The sequence below is a fragment of the Aethalodelphis obliquidens genome, unplaced genomic scaffold (assembly GCF_003676395.1).
Source record: "Aethalodelphis obliquidens isolate GAN/ISIS:26980383/991018 unplaced genomic scaffold, ASM367639v1 scaffold10, whole genome shotgun sequence".
In the NCBI taxonomy this organism is placed as follows: domain Eukaryota; kingdom Metazoa; phylum Chordata; class Mammalia; order Artiodactyla; family Delphinidae; genus Aethalodelphis; species Aethalodelphis obliquidens.
The window spans coordinates 33,618,998-33,638,491 of record NW_020837954.1 but is presented as its reverse complement, the minus strand read 5'-3'; the positions used below and the strand labels follow the sequence as shown (position 1 = coordinate 33,638,491).

Below are 19,494 nucleotides of genomic sequence, written 5' to 3'. Positions count from 1 at the left end.
AAACTAAAGCCCTTGTCCTAGTAATTCTTAAAGGAAGAATTGCCTGTTAGCGTGTTCTAGATGGTATTTGGAGCAAAAGGTGATTACAGTTAAAACCAGAGAAAGCATACAGAATCAGTGACCATTCTTGTTAATCTCCTTTTCTTATTTTAAAGCTTCTTTATGATATGGTTTTATGTGTCTGTACCAGAAACAACAGAAGTAGAAGCCACTAAAAGTCAAGCAAAGTAAAACATTCTAAGTGAAATAAGACTTCATTTCATTCATCAGTCTGTTCATACTCCTAGACAAAGGCCAAAACATATAAATTTAAATCTACTTTATTTATGGATAAAGGTATCTTGAACCTGAAAACAATTGGGAAGCTATCTTACCACTGATTATGGCACACTTACCGTGTCACCACCTGAATTAAAGAGGAATTACTTAAACAAAATAGAGATGACTATAGACCTAAATAAGAAAATCTTTCTTTATTAAAATCTTTTGAATAGATGGTTAAATTGATTTCCCCCAAAGCCCTATTCTTATTGGTAGACAACAGTGGAGACATCTAATTACAATTTGGCTTTGTAATGTCTTCAAGTTTAATTCCAGAGAACCAAAAGTCTGGAGATTTCAAATGCTAATTTAATTTTTATATTCTTGTTGACATTTGATCCTTATGCAAATGAGTACTTTCCAGTTAATGATTTTATTAGATTATCTGTGAAAATTTGCTGTCACATGTTTAAATTTGATATATCGTGAAAACACGAAGGCAGCACAACTTAGGGTTTACTTTGGCAGCGGAAGAGATAATTTTGTGGTGCATATAAAGTCATCAGCAGGGGTCCTCTTATTACTCATGTCTGGCAATAAATATATATTATTCAATTAAAAGGTAGGAATTATCCTGAAATAAAACTTTAATTAGACCAACAGAATGCTATTTCTAATGAGTCTATCTAAAAATGTTAAATAATCTTTGTCCATGATTTGTTGACATATAATTAATGCACAAGCTTTTCTTAAAAGGCAGCCAGAACGGAATTGTAAAAAGATACTCCACTTCAGACAACATAACCTCCTTATTTTACCTTCCTAATTCTATTTGTATTTAGCTTTATGGTAGCAAATTGAAGGATAGTGAATTTAAGAAGGGATGGTAGTCTTAATTCGCTAGAGAGCTGACCAGTTCTTTGTGTGGGAGAATTCTTTCCTCTACCTCCTTTCTTTTGTGTCTTTTATTTATTTATTATACCTGAGGCTCAGAAAATTGATTGTATTCCTCAGATCACAGCACATTATCGACATTTGTCTATATAAGGCCCTTGTTTTATTTTATATCCAGTCCCACCCCCATCCCAATAATAGCCATACATTTGATGTTTCTTATAAACCTTGAGTTGTGCATCTATCTTTGAAAAACAGGCAGTACTGTTTTGTGTGTCTGTATTTTTTATTTATAAAAAGTTATTGTGGATTTTTGCCAGAGCCTGCGACCGAGTGGGAGTGGAGTGGAGCGGCTGTTGTTGCCAACTCTTTCCTCCTCCCCACGGTCCAGTCAGCTGGTTGATTAGGCCATCGGCCCTCAAGCCGAGACCTGTCTCTTATTTAGTTCTGGGGAGTGCCTGGTCAACATGAGTGATGTAGAGAGAACAACTTCGAGGGCAGAGAGCCTCGCTCTCAGTCAAAATCTCCAACGGGAACTCATGCTCATGTAAAATCAGAGAGCAGGTCAGGATCTCATAGTCCATCAAGAGTTTCCAAACACTCTCAATCCCATTCTCGATCAAGATTAAAATCCAGGTCGAGGTCAAGGAGGCATTCTCATAGACGTTACACTTGATCCAGATCCCATTCTCACTCTCATAGAAGACAATCTCAAAGTAGGTCCTATACACTAGAATACCGGCGTCACAGGAGCCGAAGTCATTCTCCAATGTCTAACCAGAGAAGACATACAGGCAGCAGGGCAAATCCAGATCCCAACACTTGTCTAGGAGTGTTTGGCCTCAGTTTGTACACGACAGAGAGAGATCTTCGCGAAGTATTTTCTTGATATGGACCATTGAGTGGTGTCAATGTGGTTTATGACCAGTGAACTGGACGATCACAAGGATTTGCTTTTGTTTATTTTGAGAGAATAGATGACTCAAAGGAGGCTATGGAAAGGGAAAATGGAATGGAGCTGGATGGTAGAAGAATTCGTGTAGATTATTCTATCACCAAGAGAGTGCACACACCCACACCAGGCATATACATGGGCAGACCAACTCACAGTGGTGGTGGAGGCGGTGGAGGTGGAGGTGGAGGTGGAGGAGGTGGCAGACGTCGAGATTCTTACTATGATAGAGGATATGATCGTGGGTACGACAGATATGAAGATGATGATTACTGGTACAGAAGAAGATCACCTTCTCCTTACTATAGTCGATACAGATCACAATAAAGATCTTGTTCCTACAGCCCAAAACGCTATTGATAAACAGAGTGGCTGCTGTTGAGGACATCTTTTTCTTTTTTTTTTTTCCCTTTCTCTTTTTTTGTTTAATTCTGGATTTCTCCAAGCTTCTAATCCTTCCTACTCCTTAAAAACATCTTTGGTTTATTTAGCATCTACACTTTGTCGATTGTATTGCTGTTTTCACCCCTTTTATTATATTCTTAAAGATGTAATTGTTGTCATTTTGAGTAGTTAAACATCTTGAGTAAAACAGGAACCCCTAGTGTTATGCTTTTGTAAATGGTTTTTTGTTTGTTTGTTGCTTTTACAGAAAATTAACTCCTGACTAATCGAATGAAGAAAGAAATGATCTTTTTAAAGCTTCTTTTGTGTTAGATATTGTATTAGACATGGTATTAGAGAGCTGCATTTACTACAAACTCCTTTTTTAACTTTCTTTTGGGGAAGTTAGTAACATAAAGTAGTTCAGTCATGTCAGGTTTGTCTGGGGTGGCATGGAGCAATCAAATAATTGAGTGTAGAAAGTTTGAAGCTATAGAAGAAAACACTTGGTCATTTCTTTTGAAGAATGGAATTTTTGAACCCTAAAAATTATGTCATTTTTTTAGAGATGAAAAGCTTGTGGACTCCTACAAAACATGTTGTATTTAAAATACATTTGTTAAAACTTAAAAACGTAAAGTTTGATTTTTGTGTTGAAATTTTTGAAGTTTAATCAGTGAAGGACAAGCCTTATTATTTAGAGCAGTTGTATGCTTTGCTGTTAGAAATTTTGGTATTGGGGAAGTGGTTTAAGTAGGCTATTGTATAGAGTCCTTAGAAATAGTGAGGGGAAGGGTAGTCTCCTTTCAAATAAAAGTTAATTTCTTTGAAAAAAATAAGTTATTGTGCTATAAATTGTATTTTGATTCTCTTTCATTCAGTGCTATTTTAGGATCTATCCTTGTTTCTGTATGTTCATGTAGTTCATTGTTTCTGTATTATGCACATTATTCCATAATATATATCTACCATGTTTTATCTTTCATTTGTTCCCCTAGTGATGGGCACCTATTTTGACTACAATAAACAATAGGGTATTGAACAGCCTTGAAATTGTTTTCTTAAGGACATTTTCTCTGGGGTATATGCCAGGAATAGAATTATTGGGCAAAAGGCAAACATATACTTCACTAGATATCATCTGATAACTTTCCAGAATGGCTGTTCCAGATTTCCCTCCCACCAGTAGTGCTTGACAATTCTCATTCCCCTTTTTGGGGAAATATAATTAAAACCAAAATCTCCTGGCTACCCAGAAAACCTCTCCACAAAGGTAGAAGGAAAAGAAAGCAATTTTATTACTGAATAAACGTTAAACCAGAATATGATTCATATCACAGGCAATCCCCTGAAGAGATGGAAGACAGAAAGAAACCTAACCCTTTTATATAGCCAAGCAGATACAACCCATCCCATACATGTTCTCAAATGATAACTAGGCCTTAAACAAGAGGACGTGACATAGAAAATGGACTTGAGGACACGGGGACAGGGAAGGGTAAGCTGGGACGAAGTGAGAGAGTAGCATGGACATATATACACTACCAACTGTAAAATAGATAGCTAGTGGGAAGCAGCTACATAACACAGCTCTGTGCTTTATGACCACCTAGAGGGGTGAGATAGGGAGGGTGGGAGGGAGATGCAACAGGGAGGGGATATGGAAATATATGTATACATATAGCTGATTCACTTTGTTATGCAGCAGAAACGAACACAGCATTGTAAAGCAATTATACTCCAATAAAGATGTTAAAAAATATATATATACTGCAAAGGCAAAGGTCGGGGAGGACCAAAACCACAGGCCATATTAAATAGAAGGTCAGGGGACAGCCAGCACATTCACTAACCCGAGTTCTCATTTGTAATAGGGGAAAAATCTCCCAACCGTGATTATCTGATCAAATTCCTCCCTCCACACTTCCCCTCCCCCCAATACCTTACCATCCTACCTTCCTTAATAATTCTATCAAGTTCTTTTGGCCAGAAACCCCCTTATCCTTGATGTTTCCTCTTGGCAATTTTTTTTATCCACTGACCCCTCTTTACCTTGCTCCTTGGCTGTAAGTCCCCACTTGTCCTTGTTGTATTCAGAATGGAGCTTCATACTCATGTCTCTCTTCCCCTATTATAATAGTTCCTGCATGAAATTTACCTTCACCACTTTAATTTCTGTCTGGCTCTGGTTTTCTCTGACACTATCTTCCCTGATGATTCCATTTCAAAAAGATGTCTCCAAGGTCCTTGAGAAAGACATTCCTGGGTTATAAAGTTGGCAAGAGGCTTAGGTTTTTAAAAGGGACAAAGAAAGAATTCGCAATTACAAGTACTCTAAAGAAATGCTCTGAAAGAAAAGGAGGAGAGAAGAGTCTCTTTACCATTTTTATACCAGGGAAAATTAATTTCTTTTTCTTTTTGGATTTGTATTTACTCTTACACCTATATCTTTGCTGAATGTTTAATGTCTGCCTCCACCACTACGCTTTGAGCTCTGTGAGGGCAGGAATCGCATCTCTCTCATTTCCCGTTGTGTTCCCAGCATCTACCTCAGTGGCTGTCACATAGCAAGTGCTCAAGAAAGATTTGTGGAATGTATGAATACCAAGTAATATGCCAAGGGCTTTATATGAACAGTCTCTTATTTTGATCACTTTGGTGTATTAGGCCTCTAGAACACACCCATAGAATCCTACCCCTCCTTCACTTTCTTTGGGAAAGCAAGAGTTAGCAAATAATTTTTTTCATCTGCAAACTTACAGGAAATTCCAAGATGAAGATTGTGATTTATAAAACACAAATTGATAATGATAGTTTACCCTAAATGTCCACCTCCTTTCTCTGGAAGATAGTGGTGTCTCTCCAAAATTCAAGTCCATGTGGAACCTCACAATATGACCTTATTAAGATTTAGGTTCTTCACAGATGTAATTAATTAAGATGCAGTCATACTGGATTAGAGTAGCCCCTAAATCCAGTGACTGTGTCCTTATAAGGATGCCATGTGAAGACACAGACACAGAGAGAAAACCATGTGAAGACAGAAGCAGAGATTACGGTCATGCACCTGCAAGCCAAGGAATGCCAAGGATAGCTGGCACACACCAGAACCCAGGAAGAGGCAAAGAAGGACTCTTCCTGAGAACCTTCAGAGAGAGCATGACCTTGCCCACACCTTGATTGCAGACTTCTAGCCTTCAGAGCTGTGAGAGAATAAGTTTCCGCTTTAAACCACCCAGTTTGTGGTAATTTGTTATAGCAGCTCTAGGAAATAATTACAGGTACTTTTAGGAAGGGGAAAGTATCTTGCCCAAAGTTATACATACGGGAAGGGATCCAAAGCAGAACTTAATAAAAGAGCCAGAAATAAGATTAGAGTTGAGAGCAGAGCCCAGTTTGAGCCAGGCAGAGACAAGAAGAGTGTAGCCAGACTTTTCTGCCCCACCTCAGGTATGAGGCAGGTTAACTCATACTAACATCCCTGTATACACTTTGACCATCCCGTTTTCTTTCCTAATGCCTGCCCCAGTTGGTCCAGCTCATCTCCTTCTCTCTATTTCTAACACTACTGCCTTAGTTCAGGGTGCAAAATTTTTTTTTATCAATAGCCCCTAAATTATTTTCCAGCCACTAATCTTTGCCCACTAGCCTATCTTCCTCATTACCTCCACGGTTATGGTCTTAAAAAACAGATCTGATAAAGTCATGCTTTAATAGACCTCCCATGCATCATCCTTTACATGTGTGTTCATTTGTGCATTCATTAACTCAGCAAATATTTATTGAACTTCCACTGTGAGCCAAGCACTCTTCTAGACACTAGAGATACAGTTAGTGAACAAAATAGGTTAAAATATCTATCTTTATGTAGCTTGCATTCTAATGGAGAAAAGCCAAATAAATAAAATGTATAGCAGGTTAGCTAGAGATAAGTGCTAAGAAGAAAAGTAAAGAAGAGAAAGGAGATAAGAAGTGTGTGTGTTTGTGTTTATGCAATTTCAAATTGGATGTCCAGGGAAGGCCACTGTCAGTAGATGATATCTGAGTAATGACTGGAAGGAGGCGAGGCATGAATCATGATGATGTCTGGGGAAGACTATACAGGATTGGATGTGGGGTGTGAAAAAAATGACAGGATGATTCCAAGGCTTTGACCTGAGCAGTTGTAGAAAAGACATGGCATTTTCTGAAAAGGGAAAGCTGCAAATGAAACAGGATTTAGGGGTGGGAGGATATTAAAGCATAGACTTGGATATTTTAGGTTGAAGATTCCTATTAGAAATGCAAGTAGAGAAGCTAAGTAAGAAGTTGGACTTATGAGTCTGGAGTCCAGGAGAGAGATCCAGGCTGGAAATACAAATTTCATTAGCCTAAAGATGATATTTAAAGTCATTAGACTGGATTAAATTTCCAAAAGAGTAGGTGTGGGTAGAAAAGAGAAGAGGTTGAAAGATTAAGCTGTGGGACACTTGGATACTTAAGTTAAGAGAGATGAGAAAGAACCACCAAAGACTAAGAATCTTAGCCAAAAAAGTGGGAGGAAAACCAGGAAAGTATGGTGTTCTAGAGCCAAATGAAGAAAATTGAGTAATGATAGGTCAAGGAAGATGGACAGTTTCTAAGGAGTGGGTTCAAGAAGAATGGAAGGAGAGAAATTGGAGAACATGAGTATTACAGAAAACTCTTTCAAAGAGTTTTGCTATAAAAGGAAGAAGAGAAATGGGGGCATAAGCTAGAGGAGAAGTAGGGTCAATGAAGATATTTTTCAAGTTGGGAGAATAACAGCATGCTTTTATGCTAATTATAATGATCCAGTGGGGACCAAAATGTATCCAGGAGATAGAGGGAGAATTGTTGCAGCAACATCCTTGAGGAGTTGAGAGAAGGTGGGTGCACACAGGTCACAGGGTTAGCCCTAGCTAAGAGCTTGGACAGGAGATCAGGTACAGTGGATTTGTACAGAAGCAGGTGGGTAGGTATATATGGTGGTAGAGGTGTGTAGAAGCCTTCTTTTCATGGTTTCAGTTTTCTCAGTGAAGTAGAAAGAAGGTCATCTGAGAGTAAGAATTTGGAAAGATGCTGAGGTTTGATGAGAGATGAAAAAGTACGATGTAATTATCCAGGTGAGTGAGTGGACTAGGGCAACAGCGTATGATTGCCTAACAGCATTACTTTCTTATGAGTTTAGTGATCAGGAGTGTAAGTGATACTTGTCAGTATGGTTGTGATTTTCCTCCATCCACAGTCAGCTGTGTGGCTGCTAGCATGGAAGATAAGAAGAGTTGAATTTGGCCAGATATATGCAGCAAAGTGAAAGAGCGCGGATAGCTTGAGAGTGTATTCACAGGAAGGTTAATAGTGATTGACCTTGGAATTTAAGCTGGATGTGGAAGGAAGTGACTTCATGAAGAAGGTAAGGGGATAAGAGTGGTAGGATCTATGGATTATGAATACCAGTGAGGCCACACAAGAAAATCCCAAATTTTTAGCACTTCATAAAATACAAGCTCAAATTACCTCTTGCTTCCTCAACCCCACACCCCACTTGGCAGCAATTCCTCCATCCACACCAAACTTATTTCCAGAGTATTGCAAGGCCTTGTACCACATTACCCTTTTGTACCTACTAGTTCCTAGGCCTCAAATGCTTTTTTCCCCTTCCTGCCTACCTTATCCTACAAATCCCTTTCAACACCTTCACTCAATACCCCAGCAGAGTGAGCTGTTCTCTCTTCCCAACTTGCACCCAGGTTTTGGTTCATGCTTCCATTACAGATATAGCACATTTATCTATGGTGAGTCTCTTCAACCAGACTGTGATCTTTATGAGTCAGGGCTACATCTCATTCATCCTTGCATTTCTGTAGATAATAACAAAGTAGAAACCTAAAAATAATGCCTGAATGAATAAATGAATGAATGAATACCACTAGGCTAAAGAACCACCACCTTAGTCTAAACCAAAATAGACTGCAAACCTATTGTTTGCAAACCTATCTGATTATTAGAATCACTTGTAGAATGTTTTTAAGATTCTAAGGACATATCCCAGAGAATACCATTCAGTAGGTCTAGAGTAAGGTTCACAAATTTGTGTTTTAAAAACTTTTCCAGATGCTGTTAGTAATCAGTCATGTTGAGATACCCTAGCTAATTATCAAGCTCTAACTAGAAGCTGATTCGATGATGAAGAAATTAGCTTCTTTATCTCTTTATTTTCCTTAGAAAAAATACAAGCATCCTTGATAAAAATGTCCATTATCCCACTGTCCTTTCTCAAAAAAACTGGTAAAAAAATTAACACTAAGATGATAGTTAACACTAAGAATTGATAGTATAATACTTCTCCCAGGAAAAGATTCCTCTTGTGGCACAATTTTAGGTTTCTGGAAAAAAAATTTTTTTGGCAAGGGAGTTTATTAACCTGGAATCTTTTTGATGTTAAGTGAAGAAAATCCAATTCAAATGTTTAAGAAAATTGAAAAAAATTGACCTTCACAAGCAACAGGTCAAATGTCCAGGGGTAGGAATAGGTTTAGGGAAAGCATTTCAAATGAAAATATCTGGACTCAGTTTCTCCATGACTCTGATTCTATTTTAATCAGCTTCATTTTCAGAGAGGAGCATCTCCACATAGTGCCATCTGCCAGCTTAAGGACCCTAATGGAAAGAGGGGGTCTTTTTCCTACTAGTTTCAACACAAGTTCTGGTATTCAAGCCTGATTGGCCTAACTTGGGTCATATGCTCAACTGGAATGCTCTGATTGGCCTGGGCTGAGGGGTGGGGTCAGGTCCACCAGAATCTCAGGTATACTGTAAGAAGAGAGTTGATACGTGAGGAAAAATTGAGGTGTTCTTACCAGAATGTTGAATGCTGGGAAGGCAAAAACAGCAGATGTGCACTGTAGAGAGAGTGGCTGTCCCCACAACTTTTATATCACAATGTGTAGGTAAGCATTACACACACATACACCAAACTAGAGCTGCTTTGACTTTGTATAGATTTATCCTCATTTCTTTTCCATCTGTAGTATTTTACAGTAAAATATTTGAGAAGTTAAGAGAGCAAATGTGAGACCCCACCCCCCTTCCCCACTCCCAATCTACTACAGGAGATTTGCTCCTGATTTCATCTGTTGGTGCCCCCAGATTAGTGGGAGGCAGCAATTTTGCCTAAGTGAATTGCCTGAATAGACCCAAATTTTCCCTTGAGTGCGCTCTAGCAAGATCTAGTGGGAATAGCGTATGCTAGTGAGCCTTTCTATACAGATACACAACGATTCTCCCAATGACTTTTCCAGTATTAAAGCTGATATTTTAATCTCCAGTTATCTGTCTCATGTCTATTTCCCAGTTGGTTCCAAGCTTGGGAAGGAAAGAAAGAGTTATTATTTATTTGCTTTTTAAAGCCTAATTCTATAGTTTGGGTTAAGTGTACTTTTGTGTAATCCAAATGTTTGTAATTTAAAATGAATATTGACACTGAAAAAAACAGAGTATTCCATTATTCAGAATAAGGAACTCTTTTTCAATTTCGGAAAAGTGAAAGTTTGCTATACTGTTACTACAGGCTTACTTCTTAGCCACATGTACACAAAGATGACAGTATCTGTGGAAATTAGAGCCAGCCTACATAGAAACACTTGATTTGCTTTACAAACCATGGCTAAAGTACACATCTGTTCACTTGACAAGAGATCTTGGAAAAAGATGTAACACTGTTATTAAATACAGAGAACTCTGAGACAATTCCTAGTGGTGGCCAGCACCATTTTGCTAGCTATGCCAGAATGATCATTATATGATCCAACCTGCAAACACAACACCTGAATAGAAGCAGAATTTTAATTGTGCATGTACAAGATGAATACCAAGCTGAACATTAGATTATAATTAACTTTAAATGACCCTCTTAAATCAAATCCAGGACCTCAAAAATAAGCCATTCATGCCCTTGAAAACATTAGTAACATATGGTAAAAGCTAATACATATATAATGTTAATGTCTCATATGTATTTTCATTTGTATATATGTATTTATACACATACTGAAGAATTTTACCTAAGATAGTGCATTTTGTATCAGAGTTATCAGAGTTTTAAAATTTGTGTGCTTATGAGACCTTGGCCATTTAATTCACCTTTTGTCTTAAAACAGAGTCACATTAAAAAATCGTCCCAGATACTCTTTATTTAAAAGATACGTTAGCAATCTTTCAGTTTAATTTTAAAAAATCCCTATTGACAGAATGTTTATCTCCAAGCCTGACCTAAACCTGAAATTCTATAGACTCTACCTTTTTTTGTCTGTTTTCATCTTCAGTGAAGACAGCTACTGACCCCCATATTAAAAAGTTTGTATTCTAGATCAACCCTGTTCAGTAGAAACAAAATGTGGGCCATATATGTAATTTTATTTTAAAAATATTGATTGATTGATTTAATGATTTACTTATTTATTTATTATTGAAGTATAGTTGATTTACAATATTATATTAGTTTTTGCACAACATAGTGATTCAATATTTTTATAGATTATACTCCATTTAAAGTTATTACAAAATAATGGCTATATTTCCCTGTGCTGTGCAATATATCCTTTTTGCTTATCTATTTCATACATAGTACTTTGTATCTCTTAATCTCATATGCATATATGTAATTTTAAATGTTCTATTAGCCATAGTAAAGAAGTAAAACAAACGTGTAAAATTAATGTTTTTACAATATTTAAAATATCACATATATTATCATCAGAAAAGTCTTTTTTTTTTAATTGAAGTATAATTGACATACAACATTATATTAGTCTCAGGTGTACAATGTAATGATTTGATATTTGTATGTATTGTGAAATGATCACCACAGTAAGTCTAGTTGATATCCATCACCATACTTAGTTACAGATTTTTTTTCTTTTGATGAGAACTTTTAAGATTTACTCTTTTAGCAACTTTCAAATATGCAATACAGCACTATTAACTATAGTTGTCATGCTGCACATTAATTCCTCATGACTTATTTATTTTATAACTGGAAGTGTGTATCTTTTGACTCCATTTACCCTTTCATCACACCTACCCCCAACCTCCACCTCTGGCAACCACCAATCTGTTCTCTGTATCTGTGAGCTTGGCTTTCTTTTTTTGTTGTTTGTTTTTGATTCCATATGTAAGTGGGATCATACAGTATTTGTCTCTCTCTGTCTGACTTATTTCACTCTGCATAATGCCTCAAGGTCAATCCATGTTGTCACAAATGGTAAGATTTTATTCTTTTTCATGGCTGAGTTTTACATATGTATGTATATATATATATATATATATATATATATATATATATATATCTCACATTTTTCTTTATCCATTCATCTATCAGTGGACACTTTGGTTGTTTCCATATCTTGGCTCTTGTAAATAATGCTGCAATGAATCTGGGGGTCCATATATCTTTTCAAGCTAGTGTTTTTGTTCTCTTCAGACAAATACCCGGAAGTGGAACTGCTGGATCAAATGGTAGTTCTATTTTTAATTTTTTGAGGAACCTCTATACTGTTTTCCACAATAGCTGCATCAATTTATATTCCCATCAACAGTGCTCAAGAGTTCCCTTTTTGCCATATCCTTGACAACACATATTTCTTGTCTTTTTGATGATAGCCATTCTGACAGGTGTGAGGTGGTATCTCATTGTGGTTTTGATTTGCATTTCCCTGATGGTTAGTGATGTTAACCATCTTTTCATGTGTCTGTTGACCATCTCTATGTCTTCTTTGGAAAAATGTCTATTCAGATCCTCTGCCCATATTTTAATTGAATTATTTGGTTTCTTTGCTATTCAGCTGTATGAGTCCTTTATGTATTTTGAATATTAACCCCTTATCATACATATGATTTCCAAATATTTTCTCCCATTTAGTATGTTCCCTTTTCATTTTGTTGATGGTTCCCTTTACTGTGCAGATGAAATTAATTTTAATGATATTTTTTTAACCCAACATATCAAAATATTTTCATTTCAACATCTAATCAATATAAAACATCATTAATGAGTGATTTTACATTCTTTATTTCATATGAAGTTTTCAAAATCCAGTGTATATTTTATCCTTGCAGTATATCTAAATTCAGACTAGCCACATTTCAAGTGCTCATAGACACACCTGTGAATAGTGGCTACCATATTCAAATGTGCAATTCTAAATGATTGTTTTTAATTTAGAATTTAGATGAATATTAAACTTAGGTTTGGCTGCAGTGAAAGAAGACACAAAATAATCATGGCTTTATAAATATAGAAGTTTATTTCTCTCTTATACGATGTTGGGAAATAGTGGTCTGGGATTAGTAAGGTATCAGGGACCCAGCTTTTTTATCTTGTTGCTTTGCTTTGTACGGCCTCGATTAATAAGATCACCTCATGGTCTAAGATGCTTGCAGCAGAGAGGAGGAAAGAGAAGGCCGAAATTTCATATGATAGTCATATACCATCAGCCAGAACTTAGTCACAAGTCCACAGATAGCTGCAAGAGGTGGTGAAAAATTTTAATGTTAATTTAAGGTAGCCCTATATCCATCTTAAAATTGGAGATTTTACTACTGTAGAAGAAAAGGAAATGGATAATGAGGGGAAACAGTAGTCTTTATTTCAAGAGGGTCTTTGAAAACTCAATCGATTTTTGAGGAGATTGTCTTGAATATACTCATCACTGTTTGGAAGTGTAACAAGACATTTTTAGGGTTATATCTACTTCAATAGAATTAATCAACAAATTTGTTAATTTACTGGCAAATCGACTGACATTTAACATTCCAGAAGACAGAGATGCAAATGGGTTGTGTGACCTTAGAAGTAGAACAGTATGGTGTGTAACATTCAGAGAGGCTTCTGCTACAGTAGAAAGGTCCCCTCGGTCTTGGCTTATAAGCAGATCACTTGAGATGCCTTTTCTTATTCCAGCTTCCCAATCTTATATTCATACATGCACATATTTAAATGCCTAGTTATTAAATTTGAGTTTTCATGTGTTCAAGAAATGTATTAAATCTAGAAGTTCTCTAAATGTGGAGTAGTTTCTGGAGAAAAAATGGGCTAAGTGGAGGATGGACTCCATTTCTCCTTTTTTGGCAGGTTTGCTTTTTTACCATTTAATCATTTTGTTAGGTGTTTTTTTTCTTCCTAAATATCTCTAAATATCCAGAAGGCAAGGGCCTATATTTTATTGTTTTTGTGTTTCCCAGACACAACTTTAGTAGAGTATTTGAATAAGCAGATATTTGATATTTCTAGTTAAAATGCACCACTACTCTAAGGCTATGAAATCTAGGGCAAATATCGAAGGATCAAGGTTACAGATAGTACAAAAAACTCAAAGCCATACTTTTCCTGCTCTTCTTCAAAAACAGTTTGCCTACTTTCTCAAGATATATCCTAACAGTTGAAATAAAAATTCTCTCATTCTCCATCCCTCAATCAATACTCTTAACTTCTGTTCCAACAAAAAGCATCACTGTTTCTGGAAAATTATTTAAATTGTGTGGAGACTTGAAGCCTGATGATAAATAAATGGGTTTCCAGCTAAGTTTTTATGGCAACTTAGAGTGCCTTCAATAATCTAAACGGCTGCAGCAAAATTCTCAAAATGAATTCATTTTTATTTAAGTTAGTAAATGAATGCATTAGTAGACAGTTTAGGTTTGTCTGAGAAAGGGAAGGAGAGAGGAACCACCCAGGGGAAGTAAAATGTCATACAATAAAATAAATGGGAAAGAAACATCAGGTCAGCTTGAGCCTCACTGTAATTTTCTCCACTAGACTGGGCAGCTCTCAGAGGACAGGGTCCCTCTCTCAGGCTTCTCCTGCCTTCAGGCCTCAGGAGCACACTTACCACTGAGTTGTTACTCAACACATGTGTGTCGTGAAATGACAGAACAGTTAAGACTCCTTCTTATTACAGTGGCCCCAAGAAATAACCCCTGAAATGCTGCCAATATACTTTTACTAACCAAAGTTGGTGAGCTAAAAAGATATCTGAATAAAAATGATGACTTTAAAGGGATCACGTTTGCCTTTCCCACATCAAATCTTTTTAGTGAGTGTAATCATGTTGCTATTCTCATTTAAAACTATTTCAGCAGCCGCTTGATCGGATTCAAAAGGAAAATAAATGAGAAAAGATTTAAGCCCCTTCTAAAGTTGTAGATCTGAGAATGGAGAAGAAAGGATAAATGAGATGATTGCAGACAAGATCTTTGTGTTCTTCAGTTGTAGACGTTTCTCCCTTCCCTGAAAGCACTTTATATCTTTAAATCTTCACTTTTACTTCTTCCTAATTCAACTGAAGTGATTATTGAATTCATCTGCAAATCTTGTTTTGAATGCCTCAATTCTTTAAGTTGCTGTTAAGAATTTTCCTACTGGATATCCCATTTAAAGAAAACAAACCAAGGCTTATTTTTTCAAGGCTTTTAAAAATATTCTTAGATTTTGTCACTAATTTTCTTCCCTTAGGTTTTATTTCTTAGTTCAATTTAAATGAATTGCTAATCATTAGGAATATTATTAAAGCCATAAATACAATGACTCAGATGAGTCAATGACTGTAATGAGTGACTGACAGGTATTTCAAATCACAAGTTTATTGTGTTTCTATTTTTTTTGTAATAATAATACACTTGACTAATTTGTAAAATATCCCTATCTTTCCCCGCTTTCTAGAATATCAAAGCTTATTTATACTAGAGAGAGCTTTTAATTTAGAATTTCACCACAAAAAAATCTCTTAATTAGAACAGGAATACTCAACATTTTGGTCTCCTTTATACTGTTAAAAATTATTGAGGACCGCAAAGAACTTTTGTTTATGTGAGTTATGCCAATTGATATTTACCATTCAAAATTACAACTCAGAAATTTAAAACATGTTTATTCATTTATTTTAAAAACATTTCATGCTAACATAAACAACATATGTTTGTGAAAAATAACTGTACTTTCTTAAAGAAAAGGTTTGGTGAGAAACAAAGCAACGTTTTACATGTTTTAAAAATTCTTTAGTGTCTGATGTAAGGGAAGATATTTGAATTCTCATGCCTGATTTTGCAGTCAATCTGTTACAGAATCTCAGATCACGTAGCTTCATGCACCCATGAGAGAATGAGAGTGAAAGGCAAATAATAACTTAATATTGTTATGAAATCAGTTTTGACCTCACAAACCCCAAGAGTCACTGGCCACACACTGAGAACCACTGGTTTAGAACAATATTTGACCCATGAAAAGAAAAGGTGCAATGTATGTAATTGAAAGTAAATAAATTTAGAATTCTAAGCCTAGATGGTACTCCATCGGTTACTGGAAAACAATCTTAAGATACATTTTAAAATAACCTCTTTACTATTTAAGTTGTAGAGGTAGAGATTAGTTTTTAAATTCTGAAAAATTCCACATGTTTGACACTGCTGAGTGCCAGTAATATAAGGATAGATATACACATGGAGCAGAACTTTAAAAAATAGTCTTCAGAAGTTGTCATTTGTGATCTTTGTTTCAACTAGTTACCACTGTCATATTGCCTAATAGAGTCAGCTCAAGGTTTTGAATTCTAACTTCAGAACTGACTGGCTTTGTGAATGTGGGCCAGTTACTTCACTCCTCTAAGCCTCTAAGCCTTAGTGTACTCATCTGTGAAATGGGAAAAAGTGCCTGCACTGCAGAATTGTAAGGATCAGAGGGTGTGTGTGTGTGTGTGAAGTCAGAGAACTAATAGCTGTGACTATAAGGATTAAATTTACAGTTTGGGACAGATTTTGATGGGCAGCCACGTTGAATTCCACCTGAAAACAGGTGGGGGCAGTGGTGAACTGCATGAGTTGGGAGGCTTTGGCAAACCTTAGCTGCAGATGGACTGCTAAGACCCTACTGAAAGAACGTCAAGCCAAATGCAAGCAAGATGCAGCGATGGCATCAGAGGAGTGTGCAGATTAGTTACAACAAATACAGAGACACAGAAGCCAGAAACCAGGGTTAACCCAGGGATGAAAGCCGAAGAGCAAGGTGCCATGTTACTAGAGTGGAGAGTCAGATCAAGGCCAGGAACCAGGACCAAGGACCTAGAGAGGGTGCAGAGAATCTGGGGAGATAGAAGTCAGGTCCTGGTTGAGCTTAGTGAGGGATGACACCCTTTGAGGTGATGGCCTGGGCCAGTCACACAGCCCCAGCCTGATCTGAAAGACAACCTGCCCCAGTGTTGCCGTAGAGAAGGGGGGAGAATTGGGGGCTTTTACCATGCTTCCACCCAGGTACAAGATGGATCTGGCCTGGGTGAAGTGAATATTTTCCCCTGCTTCAGCCCCTCTTCCCCCTTTCTTTTGTAACAGAACTGCTTTTTCCTGTGGAGAACTCATTTCAAATAGAAAAATGGCTGACCCACCTAGGGTGATCAATCTTCCAGGTTTGCCTGGAACTGAGGGGATTCCCTAGTATATAGACTCTCAGCTTTAAAACTGGAAGAATTCCAGGCAAACTGGGACAAGTTAGTCATCCTGCCCTACATTATAACTAGCCCTCTTTCTAAAGGACCTCACATATCACCCCAAATCAAGGTGATGGAAGTCCTCCCCAGGGCGCTCTCCTCAGAGCTATCAGCAAAGATGGTTTTATTGCTCCTGGCTGGACTAAGTTAGTGGGATGGATGTTATGATCTGCCAATGGTCATTTCACCCATTACAGGGAGAATTTCTGTCCGAGAGATAAAGATGAATCCTGATCCCTGATGATCATCTCAGTCCAGCTGAGCCTGAACTTATAAATTCTGTCTTCTGCACCAGGAGAGATTTAGAACAAATGAATGGACCTTTGGCTTAATCTTTGGACAATTGGATGCTGTTCTCGGTTGTAACAACCTGTTTTTGTCCTTATTGGAAACATGGCCCTCTTCCAAATAATACTCTCAGGCTTTCTGTGCTTTGGTTCTTAAGGGCTTCTTCTCCCATATCATATAATTTTGGGTGGTTAGATGGGCAAGGGATAGGGAGTGGGAAATTTGTGTAATAAGTTTGTGAAAATGCTGAGTCAGGGCTGAGTTAGGAAAGGTGCTTCCACAGCTGTAATTTTCAAGTTTTAGTGGATATAAGAATAATTTCAGGTGCTTATTTCCAGTGAATCTAATTCAGTAGGTCTGGGGTAGGGCCCAGGAATAAGCATCTTAAGCAAGAATATCAAGTGATTCTGATGTAGTTGGTCTCTAGAACATACTTTGAGAAATATTCCTCCATGGTATGTTCAGAACAATATGCTTGGCGAGAGGAAAGACCCTGATAGTCTGGGTGTACTAGAATAGATGCAGGATGGACCATCTTTGTGGTTTTTAAATGTCTTTTGGGCCTTTAATGATGCTTGGCTTATTTTCCTTAAGCAGTTTGGTAAGCTTGGAAGTCAGGATGAAGAAATATGGAAGAAGGTGTGTTTATATATCCCTCCCACATCTCTCCTGTCATATCCCACAAACCCCAAAAGTACTACCAACTGTTGGAGCTTGGTGGCCTGCCCCAATCATGCGTGTCAGGGAATGTCTTGAGGGAAGATGACTCTAGAGAATTGACCTTTACAGTCTCATATTTGGGTTGATTCATTTCATCAAAGAGCCAGAGTTGCCAGCAGCAATTCAGGGTCATATGAGAGAATGGGCCAGAACTCCCTGGAGTTGTGAAAACAATCATCCAGAATATGACTGCGCCCCAATCCAACATGTAAAGAATGGTGTTCCTCAGCTGGGGCACTGTCAGACTGGTTGGAAGGAAGTCTCAGAATCCTTGAATCTGTATTCTCAGAGGGATGAACATTCCCCATCAGAAGTGGGACTCCCAGCACCAGGGTGGTAGCTTCCATGGTACTATAAGTGTACTGGAAGTTTTGATATTCTCTGCATATCTCAGGAACACTTTGCTTGGCTGCTGGTTTTTGGACAGAGTCCAGGAAAACCATAGACCTTGTTAGGGGAGCAAAATGCCAGCTCTGAGGCAGACCACAAATTTTGAAACCTAGGAAAAAGTGGGATACATATTACACTCAGGATTACAGTCTGTTAGAGAAACAGAGTAGTTATCATGAAGAGGTAGTTCTCAAGGTTGGTCTCTCACCGTTTCAATTCCAGTGAGGCAATGAAGTCTGCAAGTGTTTGGCTCCTGGGAATGCCATTCACATAAAATGCGATGGGCATGGAGCTCTGTGGAATTTTTGAAGTATGGTAACATTTGGGGAAATATTGGGTAGAAGTAAATGTGGTCCTTAGTTATCAGTCAAAGTGTATAGTTCCCAGAACTTCTTAGGTTGGTAGAACTTGTTGAGGAACTGTAGAATGATCGATAAAGGTGCTGGGGTTGCTCCCTGATGAAATTCATCCTTTGGTAGGGGCCTCATTGCCCAGAGCTGGATTCTTCCACTCCCTCTCTCCAGTGGGGGCTTGTAAATGGCATAGTGGCTTGCCTGCCCAAATTCAAAGAGGAAGAGAAAGCTGGAGTGAGTGTAGCCTAAGTGTATCAGTTTAAGATGGTGCCTGAGAAGGCCACCAAGTTTGAAAAAAAATTACAGACACATCTGAGCTAGTATTTAAGGGGCATTGAATCAGCTTCAATCAGTAGGCACAGTAATCTGGACAGAATCACAACTATATCCTCTTAGGTAGCCCAAATGGACTGACTATTCAGACCTTCCTTAAACTCATTATCTAGAGTGGCTTTATTCCAATCCAAACTGAGCGAGCTAATTTAAATGAGTAATTTAGGAAAAACTAAGCTATGGCTCTGCTACTGCCACTGAAGCTTCCAGACTCAGCCATCATCTTTAGGCATCCTTCAAAATCCACCCCAATTAAGCTGTGTATTCTCCATAGCAGCAGAGAAGGAGACTGTATTTATTATCACTGGAGATTTGAATCTCTATCCCTCCTGGTGATTTATGAGGAAGCCCAAATTTCAAGGTATCTGTGCTGAAGTCTACAGGT

At 37.6% G+C, this 19,494-nt stretch overlaps 1 pseudogene; it reads left to right on the top strand.

Annotated features, from left to right (window-relative positions):
- The first annotated feature begins 1,508 nt into the window (after window positions 1–1,508).
- LOC113623040 (transformer-2 protein homolog alpha pseudogene) lies at window positions 1,509–3,327 on the top strand (annotated as a pseudogene).
- Window positions 3,328–19,494: the final 16,167 nt, after the last annotated feature.